Raw genomic sequence first — 24,000 nt, 5'->3', positions numbered from 1 at the left:
ATGCGTGTATATAAATATACATATACATTTTGCTCAATATCTAAAATGTTTATATCAATTCAAGCATTTTTGATAATTGCCATGCACAGCTTTACCTCTTATTTAGAACTGGTAGCAGGTTTCAAACAGCACTTCTTGTATCTTGGTTTTCTCCTGATTAGTTTTGATTAATCTTTTCGGGAAAAGCTAATGCTCTAGAGGATGTCACTTGCATGTCTGGTTGTTTCTTTCACATTTTCTTTTCCTTTGGTTCTTTAGAAATGTCACTCTCAGAGTTGAGAGTTTTATTTAATAACTTTTTTTAAAAAAAGAAAGCTCTACTGGAATAAATCACTGTGCCCTTTTGCTTTCAGCCCATCAGCCTCACCTCTGTGATCTGGAAAGAGCACTCTTGCACAGGACGGCGGGTTTCAGGCCCACAGGTGTCTCGTAAGTAATTGCTGGTTCCCTGAGAGCTGACACACTCCTTCCATTACGCTCTTGATACCCCCACCAGAAAGAACTTCTTTGTTTAGAAAGAGACCTCAACACCTACATGTCTCAAAGAATAACTAATTAGTCCTGGACAAAGAGGAGAAGAAGAACCTGAAGAAATACACCCAGCAGCTAAGACGTGTGCTTTAAATAGATTTTGTTTTTATAACTGCTATTTAGAAGACTGCAATGTGAATGTCGTTACTTGACAACAAGATGGATTTTACAAGATAAAAGTTACTATATGACATAATTCTGTTATAACTGATAAGTAGAGCACAGTTCTTATAGGTTAACATATGAGATCTATACAATGAACGTGGCTTGACCTGTGTTAACATAACTATGTAACTGGTTTAGAAGGAGTTTCTGAGCCTTGAATGTCAGGTTCTAGGCCAGGTGTGTGGGAGGTCAAGTCACAGACCTTGCTGGAAGTTTACCTGCCGTTTGGAGCAAAGGGAACCAAGTTGCATTCCACTGATGCAGTCAAATAGCAACAGAAAGTATCCACCACGGAGTTTAAAACTAGGGTTTGTCAAGTCCTGGGCACAGTGCCAGGAGCTGCGTGCTGAGCTCACATACAATTTGCACCACACTCCTCGTGTGACCATGACAGACCTCCTGTTAGGTGGGCAGGTGTCCCTTCTGGAAAATGATCACCTTCTAGTTCACATTTCACTTTTGCACGTAAGTGTCTTAATTGCCCAACGAGAACACGCCTATCTTTCCTGTGAAATACCTGTGTGACTCCTTTGCTTGCACCATCCCAGGTACTTCTTATAGTCTCTTGAATACAGTAGGTTCAACATTGTTGATTGAATGAAGAATCTCCACTAAAGCACATCCTAATCACTAAATCAAAGATTATAGAAAACTCATAATATTTGATTAGGATGTTTGTTAATTCTCCAATTAACATAGTATTAGTGAAAAAACAGACAATGATCTTTAGATTGGATAGTTCCAAATATACAAATATCTATATACATTTTATCTAATACATAAGAATTTTAATGTAACAATACTTTTAAGAGAAAAAAATAAATAGAAATAAACATCCTCCCTGACTTTGTTAAGAGATTAATTACATAAACCTTGAACGAGACTCTCTCTTTCTCTTTTCCTTGTTACTCTTCTCAGCCTGATGTCTGAGGCAGGGGAGCACGCTGCAGGGCTCCTGGGGGCCCCTGGAAACCTGGGAACTGTGGCCATGCAGTTGAAGCCTATGGGGCGTTCTCCCTGGGACGCTGTTGACACTCGACATGATTCAGAAGAACTGGACCCCCATACACACACCATTGGCAGCTATACAGTAGGATCGAAAAGAAGTGGAATTCTGGAATGAGAGGGAGAAACCTCTTCCTCCTGTGACATCTTTTTTTTTTTTTTAAGTATTAAAATTCAAGATTTTATTTAAAAAAAAAACCCACAATTCTGACAACACAAAAACATCTTCCATTAGAATAACCACAGCCTTCTAGTTTGGCCCATCTTTACCAATTATCTCTACGCAACTACATAACAAAAACATAACAACACTTGATAAAGGATAAATAAGCACCGGATGTAGTAAGGAAACTTTGTAGATTATGTGACTTTAAAAAGTGCTCCAACACAGAGTTTTTTTATTTTTTGCAAGATTGAATGAAAAGACACAGGCCTATTATGTAATTCAGTGGTCCATACATAAAGAACTATGAGAGAAATTCCTTCTAAAGAGTGATAAGGAAATGTCTGCACATCTGAAATAATTTGGGACGCTTCCTTGATCTGTCAATGAGGACTTTTGCTAGGTCTTGTAGGTCTCCTGGGACTAAAGTTAGTGTCTAACTTTGCCCTCTCACATTTAGTTATTATTTTTCAAAATAAGGATGTCTATAATTTATTTTATAACACTTTGGTATTCTCAGTATGATACTATTGATATATATGTGCCAGTTAGTTTAACCTTTAATCCTAGGAGCTGTCCAGGAATGCACAGAACAAGGCAGTCAGCTGGCATTGTATTTGAAAGGGTCATACCCCAGAGTCTTGCAGAGTCAACTGCAAGTCCTTTTGATTTAGGTAGATGTATCCACAATCAACACTTCAATTATTATCAAACTGACTATAGGAGATTGGTCTTTATTGATGAACTAGTGTCTAGTCAATTATTATGGTGGATGTATCAATGGGTTCCCTTTGGTGAAAACAAAGGCATTGAAGGATATGTAGATGAGCTAATGTAGTTAAACACTTCTTAGTCTAAATGGACTGCATGGAAGATTCCATTGAACCTGTACCTCATAGAGATGAGGCCCATAGTTTTATCCCCAATCATTCTGTATCCAGACCCTTGATTAGGAGGATTTCTGATTGAAAGATGCTGATTGAAGGCACAGAAGCCTGCCTCTAGAGTACTGCTATGTCCACCTGAAGTGAATGTTGCATACAAGGTGTGGTCAAAGTATCTAAAATGACAGAGACTCATGGTTTCATTGAGTTTACAGAACAGGTTTTGCTCTTGATTTGCTAATAAATGTTTACCTGATAAATATCAGACTGTTTGATTGAATCTAGACTTGGCTTGCTTTCATTATCACCTGGTAGTGAGGCTGTAGGGAGAAGTTCTCTCTCTGAATCTTGCTGGGTGTCCACCATTATTTTATTATGTGTCTGGGTCTGTCCAACCAGGATGAGGATGTCGGATGAGATGACAGACAGGCAGAAGTTAATCAGAATTATGGACCTCTTAGAGCATATGTACCTCCATAATGCTGCACAGACAACTGCTAGGGTGATCAAGGCCAAGCAAGAAAGGCCACTGCCCACAATTAGGGTAACTGAAGGTGTACTAGAGGATTCCATGGTTCTTTCTCTAGGTTGCTGAGCCAAAATGGCAAAGGTAGAGAGACGATCACGTAAGCATTTCACATGGGATGCGTTGGTAAGCACAGTTTTACATCCCTGGGTGGACCAGGTTCCCAAAGACTCGTTCGTTTTTGAGTCATCCCATAACACACAATGGGGATTCAAAGTACCATTAGCCAAATGAGCTAGTTCTACCTCCAGGAACGAATCAGTTGTCTTGGGTTCAGGCCTTATGGTGACCAGGATGATTTTGGAATTAACGACAGTATAATTTCTCAGAGTGGGCAAAATTAGATCTAAGTTTTTGTACAGGACGGCTCCAAGAACAAAGACCGATGATTCATCTAATTCTTTTGATGATACGGGAGTAAAGATGCTCTTTGGAATGACCACCCTGTCTTCTGAGTTCCTTGCCCAGTCAACCATGCCCTTTCATCCTTTCATTGGGAAGTTGATGTCTGTTAGAACAGAGGCTGCAGGAAGCTTCTGAATGCTAGCCACTACATTTCCAGTCATTAAGTATGAATTCTGAAAGTCCATCATCCCCATTCCAACAATGTGTATAAAATCTTCAATCACCTGCATTAACACTATTGAGCCCGGATAAATCTTTTGTGCATCTTCCCATTTTTCCTTGTTGTCTTCATCTAGAAGGTTGCTAACTATTTGAAAGAAGTTCTGGACGCCATCAGATGCAGGCATGTAACTTGCCCTTTTAAACGTGTCTGTCACATTCCTGAGGATTTCCACGGACATCAGAAGATTGCCTGCATAGAAGTTTTTCCTCTGAGTTAAATCCAGCAATGTCTTGGTGACCTGGGACATCCCATCACCTGCCAGCATTCTCTACCCCTTCACAAGGTGTTCTTTGATCTGCTACTGTTGGAGGGTCTCCTGCAGAGGCGGGGGGTTGCTGTGGATCACTGTGGGGACAAGGACACTGGCAGCAGGAGTTCTCTCCTGTGACATCTTTACACGCACATCTTCTGCTGACAGAGCTTCTCATCACGCCAGCTGAACGGGAGAGGTCCTGAGAGTAACCAGCTCCATCGCTGCAGAGCTGGCAGTGAAGAATGGATGCAGATGCAAAGCCAGAAATTGATAACTGGGATAAGTGGCATACCCATGAAATGTTATAGGGGGCGTAGCAGGGCCAGCATGACACCCTAAAGTGATATGAGTCTTGTTCGGATACACTCTTCAGGTTGTGGTTTTACTTGCCTTGTAGCATGTCTTGTAATTTTTGGTTAAAAGCTGGACATGATGTATTTGGTAAGAGGAGCAGAGGTAATCAGGCTTTCAGCATGAAGTTTTATGTTAATCTGGCAAGAATCTGGGCTGTGTTTGCTGTTCGCATAGCTGTCAGTGCCAGGGGTTTCCGTTTTCTCTAATCTCATTTTTTTCCCCCTATTATATTAGGATTTCTCTAAAAATCCTTTCTTAAATAGAGTCAGTGTCTTGAAGCTCTTTCAGCTGTGACCTACTGTTGTTTCACTGCACCCTTGCTGGTGTGTGGTCAGGTGTGGGGAGGGAGAACAGTCCACAATTTTATGATCAAATCTCAGGCTTGTAAGTGTCCCTGGGCTGTGACCTTCAGAAGAATGTCTTAACCTTTGCCCCCCTCCCCCTTACATAAACCAGAAAGGCTGGCAGAGGCCACAGATGTCTACATGTCTAATTGCCCTTCCCCCAAGTCACATAATGTTCTAGCAAATCAGTCTCCCTTGATGGCAGACTTTCCTCTTCCTCCTGGTGGAAGCATGGGTGGATTTTCTCCTGTCTTCACCTTGAGGGCAACGTGTTTCCTGGAAGTAAAACGTTTGAAAGTGTGGGGCCCCCAAGGCTGGGCCCCAGGAGTTTCTAACTCCTGATTTTGTCCACACTCACCACCCAGCAATTTGCCAGTCGACCTTTAAGGAGGCCCATCAGTTCATGGCTGCGGCAGTGACTCTGATCCTTGTAAGTGGATTTGGCTGTGATTCTCTGTGTTCACCAGTCTCTCCAGTTTAGGGGTGGGGCTTTTCCTGTGACCTCAGTTCTTTCATGCAGCTGAAGATAATCATGGGTTTTCAGCTTACTCACTTTTTTGTTGTTATTGAGGACAAGAGTGATGGTGTCCAAGCTCTTTACTGGTTGGAACAGGACTGGATGAGCACAGCAGGTTAAGGTAAATAAGACACCAGCAGCATCATGAAGTGTAGACATTTGAGATCACTGACTCAGAGTCACACTAACTCAATGCTTGCTGAGTGTGGATTTGGACTCATTTCTCAAAACTCCACTTGGTGCTCTTTCTCTTAGCACTCCAATATGCCTGGCAATTGCAGGGAGAAATGTAGTCCTTGAGGGCAGAATTTAGTGTCAGCGTTAAATGGGATTAGTGCTCAATTACACGAGGGCCCAAGACGAATTCATCCAGTCTTCCTCTTGTCAAGCTGGCAGAATAATTTGTGCAAGTGCTCATAAAGGTGTTCGCAAGTGGAGTTTGATGTCTTGTGCTCATGGAGTTATCCTTATCAACGAGGCCATGGAACTAATGAATCTGTAGCATCGTTGTACAAAATCGGTGCAGCTGACAGAGTCTCTGCAACCTAGACTTTGTAATCTAAGATGGACAGTTTTGAGGCAGTCAAGGATGCTGATTGTGAGCTGTGGTCCAGCAGGAAAGAGAAGGAAGAAGTCTCAGGAGTGGGGTGCTTGGCAGGTGAGTTTGCAAGGAGAATGCGTTCTCTCTTCTACAATTAGCCAAGGAAGTTGAGGAAAGACACAGAATTTTAATGGTTGTTCAATACAGGTCAAGCCCAGTCAGAGTTTGATTTGTGCTGAAGGCTATTTTGAGAACAAGAGAACAAAAAGCATGCGTGGTATGATTTCTAGAGAAGACAGATTTTACAGTAGGTTTCTAGCATCTGTCCTCAGAAGTGACTGTGTAAAAGGAAACCTAAGGAAGAGGAGGGGCAGCACCCATGTTGGGTGAAAACCTTGAGTCAGTCAGGGGTCTCAGCAAAATCCAAACTCTGCCCTTGAGTTCTGAGACCTCGGGGGGAAGTCAGTTTCAGACTCTGCGAGGCATTTAATTGTCTTTGAAGTGGGGCCACACGTGTGCCTGCCTCATGTGGTTGGTGCTAAGGGTTAAAGAGGCAACTGGTAAACCTTGGAGAAAGCCTTCCTGTTCTCAGAACGTGACACATCTCCACATATATTTTCTTGTGAAAAAAAATTCTTTTTCACACTCATCTATCTGAAACTAATCTTTGCTATGATGTTAGGTAGAAATTAATTCTATTTTTCTCTAGTGATTTGAAGCCCACCTGCTCTCAATCTACATGTGTGCAGAGCAAACATTTCTGAATTGTTACACTGAGTCTACTTTAACTTAGTTACTATAGAAGTAAAGTAAGTCTATTGTCTGGTTAGCCAATTGACTTTCCTGGTTCTGCTTTTTCAAATGTTCCTTTGCTTAAACTGGACTCCTGTACTTCCATATAAAATGTTAGCCTCACTTTCACCCGTTCTACACATTTTAATATTTCACTGAATGCATAGGTTAATTTGGGGGAAATTAACATTTTTTAGAATACTGAGACTTCACCACCATGGTATATACCTGCATTTATGTATGTTACGCATTCAGCAATTATGTAATTTTCTCGAAAAAGACCTTACATATCTAGTAGATGTTAGGCTTATTGAGAGATGCCACATAATATTTTGTTGATACATGGTATTTTTTTTATCACTGGCCCTTTCTGGAATATAATAACAAATTATGCTTTCTTGTGTATGTTTACTTTGAATACATTCATCTGTTGAGCTTAACTCTTATGGATCATTGTAGAAAGTCTTGAATTCTCTTCATAATTCTCTTTTCTTCAATCTTATGGATTGTTAGAAAGGGAAATGTCATTCCTTCCTTTAAGATACACATGCCTCCAATTTTGTCCTTTAATTTCATGGCCATTGTACAGTATTCAACATTAGCCATGATAGAGTTTATCTGTGCCTTGTTCTTGACTATAAAGGAAATACCTTTTTAAAAAACTGAGCATAACACTGGTAACCTTTAGAGAAAAGAACTTCAAAGTTTCACCATTGTTATGTTTGATTATTTTCCCTTATGAATATCCCTTATCAGGTCAATGCCATTCCTCTCTATTCCTATTCTGCAAAAAAAGCTCTCTTTTGTTATCAGGAATAGGAATTAAATGCTATTGACAAGTTTGTTTCTGAACCCTTTAGATAATCCTAAGGTAATTTTTCATGTTGCTCATGTGGTACTTGTAGTAATAGATTTTCTAATATTTAATCACACTTGTCTTCTTTGGGATAAACGCAACTTGGTCATGGTTTATGCACACATTACTAGATAATATGGGTACACTGTTTTTCTTTTTTAAAATAATTTTTGCATTTAGATTTTTAAAGATTAATTAACAATTATCTTCTTTAGTAAAGCTTTATTTGATGTCAAAGTTTTGCTAGACATACGGAATTATTTGGCTAGTTTTATGTCTTCTTGTTTTGTCAAATCATTTGTTTGAGATAAAGATGATTAATTCCTTAAAGTTTTGTTCCCCTCCACCGTAACTGTAAATAAAGCTTATCCATTTTTTTCAAGGTGGGGGAAATTTGGGCTGCTAGCTGGAGGGGACTACTTTGAGGTAGCACTTAGATTTAGGTGTCTTACTTCTTCTTACTTATGAAATCGTACACATTTATATACATTTAAAAAATCAGTTGCATAAAATTATTCAAACTATTGCTAAGAGTGTGTTAATTGCTTTCACTACTGTCGATTTTTACCTTACCCCAGTGGTTCTCAAGGAGGGTCCCCAGCACCACCTACAAACTAGTCAGAAATGAAGGCTCTCAAGCTTAACCCAAACCTACAGAACTAGTAACCCTGGGGGTGGACCCTGCAATCTGTTTTAACAAGCCCTCCAAGTAAACATGATGCACACTTAAGGATGGAAACCTCTATCCCCTCTGTATTCAGATCCTTGCTTCAGGGGACTTTTGTGTCCTCAGAATGTCTCCCCTTCCCCCTCCCCCATTCCTCTTCCCTCCCCCGCTCCCCCCCCCCCCTGCAGCCTCCTCCCTTTTTAACCTCATTAAAACTGTGTGCCTATATGATTATTCTTTGCAATAATTGAGTCTGGTAATGATAACCGTGTGCAGATTATTTATTTTCAATTTCACAATTTTCTGTTTTTGTCTTTATTACTTGTGTCTTTTCATTGTCTTTGTTGTTCATGTTAAGTATAATAGAGTTGAAGACCTAACCCACCAATTATCAGTTTTTTAATTAATAATGTGCTGTCTACATTTAAATTTGAATTATTAAAATTAAAAATTTTAAACTTTAGTTCTTAGTCACACTAACCAGATTTCAGGGGTTCAGAAGCCACATGTGGTCAGTGGCTACCACATCGCACAGCCTGGAATAGATTATTTCCATCATTACACAAGTTCTTTTGGACGGGGGTGAAATACATTAGTTAAAGCCATAAAATAGCCTTTAAAAGTGAGGTGGATGGACCTAGAGTCTATCATACAGAGTGAAGTAAGTCAGAAAGAGAAAAACAAATACCATATGCTAACACATATATATGGAATCTAAAAAAAAAAAGGTTCTGAAGAACCTAGGGGCAGAACAGGAATAAAGATGCAGATGTAGAGAATGGACTTGAGGACACGGGGAGGGGGATGGGTAAGCTGGGACGAAGTGAGAGAGTGGCATGGACATATATACACTACCAAATGTAAAATGGATAGCTAGTGGGAAACATCCACATAGCACAGGGAGATCAGCTCGGTGCTTTGTGACCACCTAGAGGGGTGGGATAGGGAGGGTGGGAGGGAGACGCAAGAGGGAGGGGATATGGGGATATATGTATATGTATAGCTGATTCACTTTGTTATACAGCAGAAACTAACACACCATCGTAAAGCAATTATACTCCAATAAAGATGTTAAAAAAATATATATATATAACAAATCTTTAAAAAAAATCATATTGTCTGTATCCCACAGATTTTCCTATATGTTGATTTTATCATCACATTTTCCAAGTATTTCATACTTTTGATTATGATTATTTTTTTAACCTATGAGCTTTAGTGCGATATAATTCACTACCATAAAGTAACTCTGCAGTGTGCAGATTAGTAGTTTTTAGTATATTCAGAGTTGTGCAATCATCAGCACAGTCTAACTTTAGAAGATTCTCATCACACACAAAAGAAATTGCTTGGTCACGAGCAGCCCCTCCACCCCGCCTGCCCCTCCCCCAGCCCAGGTAACAACCATCCACCTGCTGTCTCTCTAGACGTTTCTGGTTTGGATCCTCCCAGGACCGGAACCATACAACACGCAACCTTCCGCTGCTGGCTTGTCAGTAACAAGATTGTAGCAACTTGTCACGAGTGATTCACTCTTTGCCTGTTGCTGACCAATATTCCGTCACGTGGATGCGCCACGTTTGTTATCCTTTCATCAGACAGTGGGCATTTGGACTGCGTCCGACATTTGGCTGTTTTCTGTCCCTTCAGTGTGTATCCGGGTGAGGCGCTGCTGGGCTTCCCAGTACACTTTCTGTCCCCACGGCAGCGGGTGAGCCTCCAGGCTTCGGCGCATCCTCAGCGCCACGTTGCTGACTGTCTTCCATCTTAGCCGTCCTCACAGCAGCAAACGGGCACACCTTTGTGGCTTCAATTTGTTTCTCCAGTGACTAATGATATTGACCATCTTTTCGTGGCTTACTGGCCATTTGAAGGTCTTCTTTGGAAAAATGTTTGTGTGTCTCCGTTCCTTCACCTTCTGGGCAATGTCTGGTCTGTGGGTTGATACTGAAGCAAGAGAGTTGTGCTTTGCCCCCATTTCAATCAAATTCCGACTTCTGTCCAGGGAGAACATAATTCATTTCAAAGAACTGAATGTTAATTTAAAAATTAAAAAGTAATTCAAGCTGGGTAAATACAGCAACTTTAACTTTCACCATCCTCTCCATTATCCTCCAGTTTTTTGGGGGGACCATATTCCTCCATTCGTTTGTTCTCCAATCCCCACTTCCGCCGACCAACAATCAGTTCTCTGCATCTATGAGTTTGGTTAATTTTGTTGCTGTTGTTCTGTGTTTTAGATTCCACACATAAGTGAGATCATATGACATTTCTCTTTCTCTGTCTGCCTTATTCCACTCAGCATAATGCCCTAGAGGCCCATCCATGTTGTCAAAAATGGCAAGGTTTCTTTCTTTTTTACGGCATATAGACGCCACCATTTCTTCACCCATTTATCTGTCTACGGCCGCTTAGTTTGCTTCCACATCTCGGCAATTATAAATAGTGTTGCTAGAACATAAGGGTGCAGATATCTTTTTTAGTTAGTGTTTTCATTTTCTTCAGATACATATCCAGAAGTGGAATTACTGGATCATATGTTAGTTCTATTTTTAATTTGTCGAGGAACCTCCGTACTCTTTTCCATAGTGGCTGCATGCGTTTACATTCCCGCATATCCAGATTTTGGTATTGGTACCGTATTAACAGTGTTGGAGCATGTTTAGACACTACGAGCCAATAGATACCACGTTCTCTCCTTTATATCCACCATATAATCTTAGTTATAAAGATAAATATGCATTTCAGGCTCATATGAATCCTAGGCCAATGTCTCATCCTTTTGGTTGTTTGAAGCTTATTCTTCTTTAGATTTCTAGGGAAACCTTCACAAGAAATATATACACTAAAAGAAAAGATACGCTAGGTTATGCATGCTTATAGCAGCCTGTGGCCTTCATGTTGGAATTCTCCCTGCAGAGGGTGATGAACTTAGCTCACAGTTTCTCTCTTAAGGATCTGACACGTGCTGCTTCACCGTCTTCTCCGAAAAGCCTCATGACCGTCTGGTCTTCATTTCCCTGCATATTATCACCTAGATGCTCAACTGTTTTTCTTTGTTAATCCATTCGTTTTATAAGTGACTTTGGTTCTGGTCTTTCTGGATTGATTTTTCCAGGCGGACAGTATAGCCTAATAATAAGTTTGAAGACTTTTATTTTTAAATTTATGTATAATTTGCTTGAAGTTTTGTGTTTACTCTGTCCGATTGTTATTTTTAATCTTCAGAGACTTTTATCATGCCCGTCTGCCATATCTACCATTTTTTCTCAGATCTTTTCATTTCTTCAGGTCTTCTAATGGATTTAAGTTTTCTGTGTCTCTGCCTGAAGCCCTTATTGAAGACGATGCACTCGTCACGGGCACTTTAACATTCATCTTCACTGGGCTTCATAGACGGTGTTGCTATCAGGGTAGAATGAGGCGTGTTTCTTTCCAAACTTTAAGGTCCTGTGATGCACAACTTCTCCTAATTCAGCTCCAGCTTCAGTGTAAAGCCCTTTGTCAGATGCAATGGGGAAATTGGCTTCTTAAGGAACTCACAGTTTTATTCAAGATCCAAGAAAAAAACCAAGTGATAATTTGAAAGTTAGACACAGTTATAATCAAGCACTGACTGTGTTGTGAATGCAACATTTCAGTGAAGTGAGCAGAGAATTTTATGATAATGCAGACCATACCTCTTCACGCCTTCAGCAAGGGCAGAGGGGACGGAATTCGGTGTCTGTGAGGATGTAGGTGTTGCACGAAAACTGCTTTGTCCGGGGCCCAGCACGGTCAATAGTCTCCTCCACACAAGAACCCCCCCCCCCCCCACACACACACACCCCCACACACGTGTGCCTACCTGGCTTTCTGGGCAGAGACAAAGGAAGAACCAGGGTAGAGTGGAGTCTGGAAGTACATCACTTTGGATGCAGAAGTGACTTCACAACCAGCTGAGGAATCGCTCCTTCAGGATCTCACTTCATAAATAAGGGAACAGGTTGAGGAAGTGGCACGTCTTACTTCAAACCAAATGCCTGGTCAGCATCAGAAAAAGAAAATGAGATGAAATATCATCTGTTATAGTTCTTGAATGACATTTATCCAAAGTGGGGAATAAAACTGATGCAGAAAGAAATCTCTCCACCCCATTCATTTCCCCATTATTACCCTCACACCATAAGTGAGGTTATTTATACTCTAGATGCACAGATAACGCCTCCTTTTGCCCATCAGTACTGTATTCTCCATGGAGATTTTATATACATGTTAATGCAGTAAAATGCATACGTGACGTGCCTGTGCCTTCGGGTCGGGTCTGAGTGGGCTCTCGCACGGGACACGGTGACACGGCACAGGTGGTCGGTATCCTCGCATGGCTTCCAGGAGTGCATTTTCCCATCTCTCTCCTTCCTCCTGTGATTCATTTCCCTGCCGTCTCACCCAGTCTCATGGCTGTAAGAACGACGTATAAGCTGATGCCTGAGAATGTATCAGAGGCCAAATCCCAGATGCCATCTTAAGAGCCTTGCTTAATTAGCTTCAGCACAACATATTTTCTTATCTGTCTCCCTCTAATTTTAGCACGACCTGCTACGGCAGTAGAATTTTAACTTAGACCCACAGACACGTTGCATAAATTGCTAATTCACGAGCACTTCCTGGGAAAAAGCCTGCTTCCCAGGAATGCCCTCAGCGTGGAGCGTCCCTGGGTGGCGTGATTGCAGGGGAGGTGGGTTGGTGACGAGCTGGGTGGACGGCACAGAGAGGCTCAGGCCCATTTCTACTGCTTCCCCGACGAAGCAGCTCAAGTGAGAGGCCTGAGAACAGGAAGAGCAGTTTGAATGCAAAGCAGTTAGAAAGGTAGGCAAGGGAGGTTTGGGGACGGTGAGTAAAAGGGGCAGAAGAATTCCTGCTCTCAGCCTCCGTGGCTGGATGTTTACCTGTAGGTTCCTGGTGTGTGAGTGACACCCACACACCTGTAGCTCTGGGAGCCTCGTCCTCCCTGCTGTGGGAACAGCTCGGGGTTTCCCGCAAGCTCCTAGGACGAGAGCCGCCTGGGGTCCCGGGAGCTTACCACTTCCCCGACCTTTCCCCGAGGTTCCGAGCCTGGGGAGTCGCAGCCATCGTTCTGCTCTCTTCCCTGGAGAGTGAGCGGATCTGGAGGAGCGAGCCTGCGCCAAGGGCAGCGCAGGAGGGTGAGGGGCTCATTTTACAGCTCACCTTGTATCTTTGCTCCTTTTAGCACCCCCAGTTCTTTAGGGACTCAGACATTAATTAATGTAAATACTCTTAAATCAACACATTAATAAATACGTTTATCACCTTTTAAAATAAGAAATTGATTTTTTCAGTTATTCTGTCTTTCTTATTAATAAAAACATAGATTAAAATTCAATGGTATATAAGAAAGTACGTTTAGTGGTGATTTTGAAGTTATAGAAAAACATGCCAAGAAACAATTTCACAAGTTAATGAAACGCAGTATTGAACTTCAGACAATTATAATGCACAATGAATACCCATGTTCAAAAAAATTATGATGATTCAGGCATTTGCATTATTCATAAAAATGTAAGCATTTTGTTTTATACTGCTTCACACAGAATCTACTTAGTCTGCCTATGCATGTAAGTTAAAAAGTAACACAATCCATTTATAAAGTATGATCTTTAACAACGAAAACTTTAAAAGATGCAATTTCACCTACTTTAGCCTATGTAGACATGGAATCAGTGAATTAAATTCCAAAATAAATTAGTTTTGGGTGCTTCTATTAAGGACTAACCCAACTTATGCCAAACAAACACCTGAAATTCCTTATGTACAAGGAAAACTATGAAAGATGTAATAGTGCAATTAAACTAAATAATATTTGAGGTGGTTTTCAAATTAATTTAACGGTTGAGCCATTAAAAGCTATCTTTTTTAAAATGTCTGTAAGCAGAAAATATCCTGAATGAAACGTGAACTGCATGAAGGACGGTTTCCTAAGCAAATAAAGGCAAGCTCCCCAGGGCGGTACACTGTGCGTGTGAGCTAAGCACCCGGCTCTCATCAGCTTTGCTGCAAAGGCTTGAGGCGGGGGACAGAGCTCCGGGTGCAGGCGACGGAGCTTCCCGCGTCCCTGAGGTCCCCGGGGGCCTCGCTCAGCCTCCTCCTGTGAGGCCCGCGCATCCCCCAGCGTAAACCCCTGCGCTCAGGGCGGAGCCGGGGCCCATCGCCCAGATGGAAAAACGGGGGCGGGGGGGGGAATAACCCAGACAGAGGAGGGGCCTCAGGGGCACCTGTAAGGACCGCTCACTAAATCCGCCAACGCCAAGTGTCCTAGGCGTTTCCTCATCTCGGCCCAAGCGTCAAACACCATCTCAGGGAGGTGTCCCTGGTGCCCGGCCGGTCAGCCCGGCCTCTCCAGACGGAATCACACCCACGGGGCGCCTGTCGTCCTAGCGTTTATCACCAGGAAACACATCCGCTCGCTCATCCCGCGTCCCTGGAACGTGCGGCCCGAGAGGGCGCTCGCTACTTGCTGGAAGACGACGCCTCCCGTCCAAACACGGGTTTCTCCTCGCTCACCTGCCGCCTCCCCGGGCGGGGCGTGAAGCCCCCAAGACGCCGCCGCGCCTCCCCGAGCCCGCAGGGTTCTCTCCGCCCCGCCCCTTCCCGGAACATTCCCGGGGCGCGTCTCGCGAGAGGCGAGTTGGGGGGTTGCTGTCCCCGAGGGGCGGGGCTGTTCGCCCTGCGGGGCGGGGCGGGGCGGGGCGGGGCGGGGCGGGGCGGGGCGGGGCTGTTCTCCCTGCGGGGCGGGGCTCCCGCACCGCTCGGCCGCCCACCGCGTCGCGGGCCGAGCGCCCCGGGCCCTTCCCCGCCGGCAGGGCCGACCGCTTCAACCCTCTGCCCGAGTCCCGCCGAGCCCGACGCCGCCTTCACTCTGAGCTTCGCACTCGTTTCCGTCCCACGTCCGGCACGTGGGCGCCTGGAGCAGAGGGTTGTCTGTGCGCGTCCCCAGGGCCGCCGTGGTGCCTGCCCCAGCCGGTCCGCGATGGCGGAGGGAACGGACGGACAGGCGAGGAGGGAGGAGGGCGCGGTGAGCGCTGCTTTTCCTCGTTAGCTGACTTCTCATCAAGGTTGAAGCCAAAGAACCGTCTAAGCGCCCTGGCAGAGCCCTTAACGGGGGCTCCTCCTCCACCCCCCCCCCCCCCCCCCCCCCCCCCCCGGGACCAGCGTCTGGGGCTGAGAGCGGGAGAAAAAGGTAAACAGCACGGCCTACGGAGCTCCGCTGAGCCAGGCTAGCCCCAAACCTTTGTTCCTCTTAGTTCAACAAAATCTGTGCTTTCACCTGACACGCAGAAGACACATGTTTTAAGTGTACATTTCGATAAGCTTTGACCAACGTGCACACCAGTGTCGCCAGCCTCCAAATCACGCCAAGCACGTCTCCCTGAGAAAGCCCCCGCCCCACAGCAAGACGTGTCCCCATCGCTGTTGCTCTACTTCCCCCGGTCCAGAGCTGCATAAAAACCAAGTCCTATTAAAGGTACTTATTGGTGTCTGTCTGCATACTGTTTTTTAGATTCACGCGTGTTATTAGGCGATTTTAGCCCGATTCCATTGTGTGAGTACACCACATCAGATTTCTGTTTGTTTGTTTCTGTTCTTCTTTGACAGTTTGGAGCAATTATGAATAAAGTCACTCTGAGCATTCATGCACAGGGTATTTTATGAATATGTGTTTTCATTTTAGAATAAGTCACATCTCTTTAAAAATCTAATAAGTAGTGGAGTTTTGTTCTTTTTAAAAGGTGTAGATTTTTTTTTACAAGTAAAACAATCCAGGTGTTTATTCACAGAGATAAATACTTAGAATTTTCAGAAACTTTGCAAGCCTAGCTCCATTTAAGGTGGAGATGAAGACACAGATGTTAACTCAAGTCAGAATGGAAACTGGTGAACAGTGAATTCTCAGAATATGCACCATAAATAGGTTACAGGGAGTGACATTTCCAACATCTAATATCATTAGGTTTGGGATTTCAAAATTTTCTGGTGACTGCATTAAAAAGTCATCAGCACGGGAGGGCCACTTACTTTATTTTTCATGACAAAAATAAACCACAAGAAAAAAGTTGTGCTACAGAGATATGCGGACTTAGAATTCGCAAAGTTTTACCCCATCATAAAATTGTGTAATTTTCACCAAAATGACCGTACAACTAAAGCCTGTAATTGTTCATGTCTGAGACCAAGAGGAGCACATTGGAGGGAATGAGAACCAGCAGCTGTGCTTGATCTCCTTGAGAAAGAATAAGCCCTGGAAAGGCCGTCCGTCCTTTCAGACCTTGGCTAAACTTGTTGTTTCCCGATCACGTTACTCCCGTGCTGTGCGTTAGGCTAAGTTCTTCTAACGTGGATTCTCTAACTGTCACCCTTACACCTTTGCCTAGAAGCTGCCGCTGCTTCACCTCTTTCGTCGGTTCTGTAGCGTGTATTCCCAGGGGCCCCTGTCGCCTCTTCACATCTTCACTTTGGGTGCGTGTATGTTACAGTAGTTTTTCACTTTTGTTAAGTTAACCTTGACAATTGGCTGAGGAAGATACAAGCCCTAATATTGACTTTATTATATTAAACAGCATCAGAGGCACTGGACCACTCAGGGCTTGGGGTTCCTGCTGGGAGCCCCCCACAAAGGCCCCAGATGCTCCTGGGGCCAATGGGACCCCTGAAGTGCAAAGACCTCAGTGAAGCTCAGGACAGTGGGGACACCCCCCCCTGTGGTCACTGCCCAAGCCGACTGGCCCCAGTTGGCCTGGAGCTGGTGAAGGAAAGGCCTAAGTGCGCGCCAGGCCCCGTGATCCTTCCTGCTGTGCTGACCCGTGGACCACAGGGAAGGTCGGCATTTAAAGGTAAAAGGAGCAGGTGACATCAGTACAGCACAGATGTCACTAGGGAATGTCCATCAGGAGCAGGTCTAATGTCACTACCATCAACAGTGTCACCATCCACCATTCCCAGGAGCCACCCAGCCGCAAATTCCGTCTTTCCTTTCAGTCCTTGCTGCTTCCACTGAACACTGATTGCTTTACACAGATTCATTTTTCTACTGAAGAAAGAGACCTCATTTCAAGAACAGTGTGTGAGTGCCCAGACCTCCCTGTGCTCATAACTCTAATTTGCTTCGCGTGTTACAGCGAGATGGAGCTGGGAGTTGGAGCAGCTGCATTCTGAGTCTGTCCCGCTGGTGCAGCCTTAGGACGGTGACTCAAGTCAGAAGGCCTTCGAACCGCTGCTCTCCGCACCCTGTCTCTCCGCTAAGCTGTCCGGCATGTTGATTGCGCAGAATTTAAGCACATAGAATGACGAGGTGCTGAGAGGGCATGCTGGTAAACCATAGGGTAGAATCAAAGGGGAGAAATCAGGTAATGAAACAAAACAGCCAAAATGTCTGTGGAAAAGGGTATTTTCTCCTGGTTTGACATTCGAGAAAGAACCATGAGTATTTATCAGACATAAAAGCATCAGCAATTCTTTATGATAAAGCACTAATATCATAAGTTAGAATGAATTTGGGATATTAAAACTCTTCAAATTTTTAAATTCCCATCAAATGTAACCTGTAGCTTACCGGACAAGACACACGGTTATAACAGATATGAGGTAGCCAATGCCTATTTTGAAGCAGTTACTTTCCCAAATACGGAAGCACATCAAGCCTCTCTCGGGGGCAAACGGATGAGGAGAACCCCAGAAACCCATGAAGCTGGAGCATTTCTTCTCTCCCTTTGGGAGCAGCCCCCCACCCTCTTCCCCTCCATCAGCGGGGCACCGCCTCATACAGGACTCTCCTCCCACAAAGTCAGCACACGCCCTGTACCCCTTCTTCCCCATCACAGCTACCGGGACGTGTCCTCAGGACCAGAGCCGGCTGAGTGGGCACCCTGGTGGTCCCTGCTGAAATGCCCCAACCATCACTAGACTAGCATCCTGCACCTCATAACAACACAGATTAAAAATGGAGCAAAATCAGAAATTAACACTACTCCAAGTTTACATTCAAATCACTGCGCATAGATAACATAATGTTCACTTGCTAACAGGTAGAAGTCCTTACTGAATACATTAAATACAGAAAACATACTAGGCTTTGTAGATGCAAGTATGTAAAAACTATACACACACAAACATATTTTAATAGAATCATACAGAAGTAAAAACTGTTAAGCATTTAAAAATATTTCCTTTAGCAATGCTATAAGGTGATTACGACTTAGAAATATTTAACCAGATAAAATCAAACAAAGCTGATTGACTTACTAGCTGTGCATTAATTAATCTATAACCTGTATGTGATATTGATCACTTTAACAGTGATGTGTTTCCTTCTCGGCTGTTTTGTGTGAAATTTTTTAAATCTTCATTTAAAAAAGATGTGTTACTAATAGTCACCTAAGTAACAAAAAAACCCCATGGTTGCTCTATTGTTACTTCAGAGATGGAAATGATTCCATGTTTTTCTTCACTTTTAGGCAAAATTACTCACATTTTCTTTCCTTCTGGAAATAATTGCTTCTTGTAGGGCCCCCAGCTGTTAGACCCTATTATTATTGTCCTAACTGAATGTATCGGAAACTGGAGAAAAGGTTCAGTCATTTTTCAGAGCTAAGTAATAAGACTTCTGAAGCTTCTACCACTGCATCTACAGGAGAAGCAGCTAATTGAAAAGCTGACTTTTGAAAATGATCTCTGGGCTGTTCGGTCTTCAAGAACAGGTCACAGCTGGTGTTGTGCTAATTTGAGAAATCTCAAATACACCAAGACTAATAGGAGAATGACCACTCTTTATAGTAAGTTCAAACAAAACACTGTTTCTGAGGCACCAGTCCAGTGCTTAATAATGAATAGTCATACTTTTTATTACAATTGAAGTATTGAAAAAAATGTATCTCTGGACACAGAAAAATCACAGACCGGCTCATATGGCTTAAGCATTATGTAATATTTTACATCTTCCCATAAGTTCCTGAAAATTATGTACATTGATTTGCCAATCTGAAACGAAAATCATTATGAAGTATAGAAATAAAAATTAAAGTCACCTCACCGCCAACTGAACATATTAGCCTCATTATATTTCTCTTTCTTTAGGGAAATTTTAACTGAGTGTTTAATCCCATCTCAGGCAAGAAGGAGGGCAAATGAAGGGCGTCTGGAAACCCGTCTGAGAGGCGGCAGCGTGTGAGTGCCGGGACGTGGGTGTCCGCTCACGGGGGCAGGGGTGCGGGTGTCGGCGGAGGGGCAGCTCCCAGCACAAGCGGGGGGGGGGAGCCTCCTCCGGGGGTGGCCCCTTCCTTAGAGACCCCTCCCCCATCAGAGCCAGTCGGGCCCAGGATCCTTCAGGCCGCAGAGAACTCTGGCCACCAAGTCCAAGCGAGACTCTGCCAGGCTGTGATTCACCTTCTGAGCCAATTGGGAGGTCCAGGCACATTGAGAAAGAAAACTGGGGGTTTTACAGCTTTCTAAACTGCGCCTTCTTCCCGTGTTGCGTCCCTGCAGTGAGGCACCTTGCCTGGTTTGCGTACTTCACAGAAGTGTCACAGCTGAGCTGCTCCCCTTGGAAAAGGCCTCGATCATCCACTAAATGCACCATAAAAGCTGTGGCAGCGCTGCCTGAATAGCCAGCGAGTTCCAACCCTTCACCCAAAACAGAGGGACTGTATATTTTTTAAAGACACCTTTTTTTTATATGTATAAATTTATTTATTTTTGGCTGCATTGGGTCCTTGTCGCTGCGCACGGGCCCCCTCCAGCCGTGGTGAGCGGGGGCCACTCTTTGCCGCGGTGCGCAGTCCCCTCACTGCGGTGGCCGCTCCCGCTGTGGAGCACGGGCTCTAGGCGCGTGGGCTTCAGTAGTTGTGGCACGGGGGCTTCGGCAGTTGCGGCACGTGGGCTTCAGCAGCCGTGGCTTGCGGCCTCTAGAGCACAGGCTTCAGTAGTTGTGGCTCATGGGCTTAGCTGCTCCGTGGCATGTGGGATGTTCCAGGACCAGGGCTCGAACCCCTGTCCCCTGCATTGGCAGGCAGATTCTTAACCACTGTGCCACCAGGGAAACCCTAAAGACGCCTTTTTGACAAACAAGCCCACGTGAAAAAGTTAAGCCTGTTAATTCCAGGAGGTGAACCCGTAAGAGGCCTGACAGAACTAACGTGTAAAGATGCTTGCGTGTTACTTTGGTGACAGCATTACACTCGGTTATTTCTCTTCCATCCGGCACCTGAGACCTGCACCTTCCACTCTAAGAAGGTGTGATGGTGAATGTAGAGACAGCCTGGCAGGTGCTAATTCAACGTAGTAACTGTGTTACTGCTTCGTCCAGGCAGTGCAAGCAGAAGTTCACAAAACTGTACCAAACACAAGGAAATCTGTCACTATACATTGCCTGGAACAGAACTGATGACTCCCAATTTTCCTGAGGCAGGAGAAAGGTGCCTGGCCGGGACCAGCACAGCCTCACTGAGCGCCTGGTCCCTGCTCCTTTTGGCTCCCGACACGAGCGTGTAACACTAGGTGATGCCCACTTTGGCTTTTTCAAATGTCTAATTGAAGCTGGGTACGGTAGAGGGAAAGGGAATAGTTTCTGCACAGAAGTTCTTGGAATCACAGTTGCAAGAATATACAATTTTTACTCTGAAGTTTTCTGATTCTGTAAAATGAGCAGGGCTTGCCAGGTGCCACGTTAGCTATTTAGGTGCATGTGTTTGGGGGGCTGTGAGGGTCAAGCGGAGCTTATTTATAGTATCACTTGGAACATAAAATACCCCAAGACTCTTACAGTTTCTTTGTTTTGTTCAAATTAATCACAAGATTCTGAAATCTTAGAAAAGAGATTAGATTCTTAACAAGGTGTTAACTTTGATGTACTTTGACAACAAATCAAAGTAAAAATTAAAATTCAAGTTAAAATTTATACCTACTCAATTAAAAATAAATTTTACATCAAAGATTTTCTATGAATAATAAATTACTTGGTAGGAAAACCCTCTGCTAATTGAAACTGTCAGGGACAAGCAAGGGCAGCTGTAATTTACGGCATCAGATTTGCTATGTTTGTGTCCTTCCTTCAGGGCTCAGAGGAAGCATGTCGGGAGAGAAGCTTCGTTGGCAGCAATGAAGAGAAAGATTAGGAGGAACAAGTTTGATCGCAGTACATTTAGTTGGGGGAAAAAAATCAAGATATCATCAAAAACCGTATATTAAACAAAAAACCGTGATCTCTCTGGGCGACAGATTCACGGGCAGAGTTAGACGTTCTGTGGTCATCTCCCCAGGATGGTCGTAGGCCTGGGCTGGGCCTGATGCGAGGCCCATCCTCTGAAGGACTCTACTCACCATGGCACAAAAGAGTATTAAGATTCAACTGAGACATTCTGTTGTCCTGGATCCTTGGGAAACACAGCCTGCATCGCCGGATGCCCTGGCTTTGCGGTTGAAGACTTTTGGGCGGCTCGAGGCCCCCCAGGAAAGCCCCTGCTCTGGCAGCAACGTCACCCCTCACCCTCGTCCCGGCCGTCTGTTCACATGGGGGGACGTGAGACTGGGATGCCGTCGGATTGCATGATGGCCGGAGGTTCAATGGCAGATCCACTGGCCAATTGTTAACGTTTTATTAGCCTGTAGCTGATTTGGGCATGAAAGTTCTGATGATGCGGAATCTTGTGCTGGGGGCTGCGCGTTCCTCTAAGCATTCATACTCCTTCTGAACGGTATTTGTCCCTGCACCATATTTGTTGCTGCCTGGCCCTTCTGAGCCCTGTCTCAGGGTCAAGCACCAGCCCCAGAGGTGGGGTCTCGCCATCGGTCTATTTCAGCTACGCCTGACCTCAAAGGACAGTGTACGACCCACCGAGCACTATGGGAATTGCCAAGATTTTCTATCATTTGTGGGGAATAATACAAGCAAGTGCTAAAAGTAGAGCATCGGCAAAGGGCATTAAGGGTAAGTCTGGCTGTTTTCATGTGTTCAACCTCACCCCACCCAACACCAACACAACAAGCAGTGGGTTAAAATCCAGCTGAAGATCAAATGAAAGAGAAATGTTTCCTATGACGCTCTTCAAAGGCTAGTGCTCGCTCAGGGAGGAGGGGCTGACTTCCCAAACTAAGTTTCTTGATAAATATTTATAAACGCCCTTTTAAAAATATATTATTAAAAACAGCTGCTTAAAAAATGCAGCTAAGGGATCAGTAAATGAAATCTTTTCAAAGAGAGGGATCAATGTGATTTCGTGGGACAGATGATGAAACATCTAATTCTCCATTTGAGAAATTCAAATTCCATATTCCAGGTGTTAAAACAATTCTAAAACCTTGCTTTTTTTTTAAAAAAACAATTAGAACAGATGCTCAGGCAAGAAACAACTGAGGTGGGAAATCAGTACATCCAGGTGTGACGGGTTCATGGTAAACACAGCTGCCACGCACACTTCAGAAAAGTAAATGTTGGGGTCAGAAAATGTCTCAGATTGCAGCTGATGAGAAAGAGCTGACAAAAATTAATCACTTGGTTGGATAACATTATCTTATTTTTGTATATCTACTCAATCTTCCATAATAATAAAAGTCTCTGGAAAAGGATTCCACAGTCATCTTAGGAAAGTACTGGAATGTGTCAGAAGCTCCTTTTAGGAATTTTAGGTTAACCGGATTCTGTTGGGTTACTTCCCAAAAGGGAAGACTAAAGCCACCTAGGGTGTGTGACAGCTCCCTGGGCTGTGTCCTCAGCACTGGCCATCGTGGACGGTCAGAGTACCCCACCACGCGGGTTCCTAGGGTGAGGGGTGCTGTTGCATCCTGGTGGAAATCTAGGTGGAGACTGCACTGAAGTTAACATTTGCACAGAAAATCCCTCCCGTGAGACAGTGAATAGAGCCGGGCTAATAAGACTACATTTTGTCAGAAATACCCTTTCCAGTCTTGTTTTACAGCAAAGCATATATACAGTAAGGTTTGTATAGTGTCCACAGGGTGTTGTAAAGCGTCAATTCTCTAATTTTGAATATGTATATCCAAGGAATAAAGGTTTTGTGTTGTTTAAATCTTGGATTTTTGATAATATTTTGTTTGTTGGACTCAACAAAATTGAGAGAAATTTAAATCTTGGAGTTCCATCAATTTGTGTGTGTTGTACAGACTGACTGAGGAAACTTAATTGATGCAAAATGTTCAGAATTATTTATTGTTCCTAATGAATTTAATATTTCACCAATATATGTTAACATTCTCTACCCCAAGACTGCTTTTTGTCTATCTCTTTATTTTTTAACCTTTATTTTGAAATAATCATGTACTCTGGCAAACTAATTTCCATAGTGGCTCTGTCTTTCTACGTTCTCACCAGACTCTTCACATCCTTCCCTGCATTTAGAATGTCACTTTTTTAAAAAACTAAGCTGTTTTAACAGGTGAGCAGTGGGTCTCCTTGTGGTGTTAATTCGTATTTCACTCGTGGGTAAGATGTGACCACATTTCCGTGTGCTGATCTGCCATCCTTATATCCCTGTGGTGAAATATCTCTCCGGGTCTTTTGCATATTTCCTAATTATGATTAGATTGCTCGATTTCACTGTGGCACTTTGAGAGTTCTTTGTATTTTTTGTACGCAAGTCCCACTTCAGACGGTAGTTGCGAATACGTCCTCTGCTCCTGTTCCTCCCCATCCCGTCCTCTGCGTGTTACCCTCAAAAATTACGTTTAGCATGTGTGCCCATCAACATGGGGCGAAAATTGCTTTTTTGT

General features: G+C 43.8%; 1 long non-coding RNA gene across 6 annotated transcripts; it reads right to left on the bottom strand.

The window, feature by feature from the left end:
• Nucleotides 1–1,346: 1,346 nt before the first annotated feature.
• On the bottom strand, nt 1,347–14,880 carry LOC137777453 (uncharacterized). Of its 6 annotated transcripts, none has more exons than XR_011076528.1 (4): nt 14,788–14,880; nt 12,502–12,666; nt 12,074–12,248; nt 1,347–6,059 (listed from the first exon to the last, which is right to left on the bottom strand). It is a non-coding gene; the product is annotated as an uncharacterized lncRNA (long non-coding RNA). The 6 variants fall into 6 exon arrangements; XR_011076524.1 differs by having other exon boundaries at nt 12,511–12,666; XR_011076526.1 differs by having other exon boundaries at nt 1,347–1,810; nt 12,511–12,666.
• Nucleotides 14,881–24,000: the final 9,120 nt, after the last annotated feature.

Source organism: Eschrichtius robustus, chromosome 15 (assembly GCF_028021215.1).
Source record: "Eschrichtius robustus isolate mEscRob2 chromosome 15, mEscRob2.pri, whole genome shotgun sequence".
Lineage (NCBI taxonomy): Eukaryota > Metazoa > Chordata > Mammalia > Artiodactyla > Eschrichtiidae > Eschrichtius > Eschrichtius robustus.
This window is presented reverse-complemented; position numbering and strand designations above follow the sequence as displayed.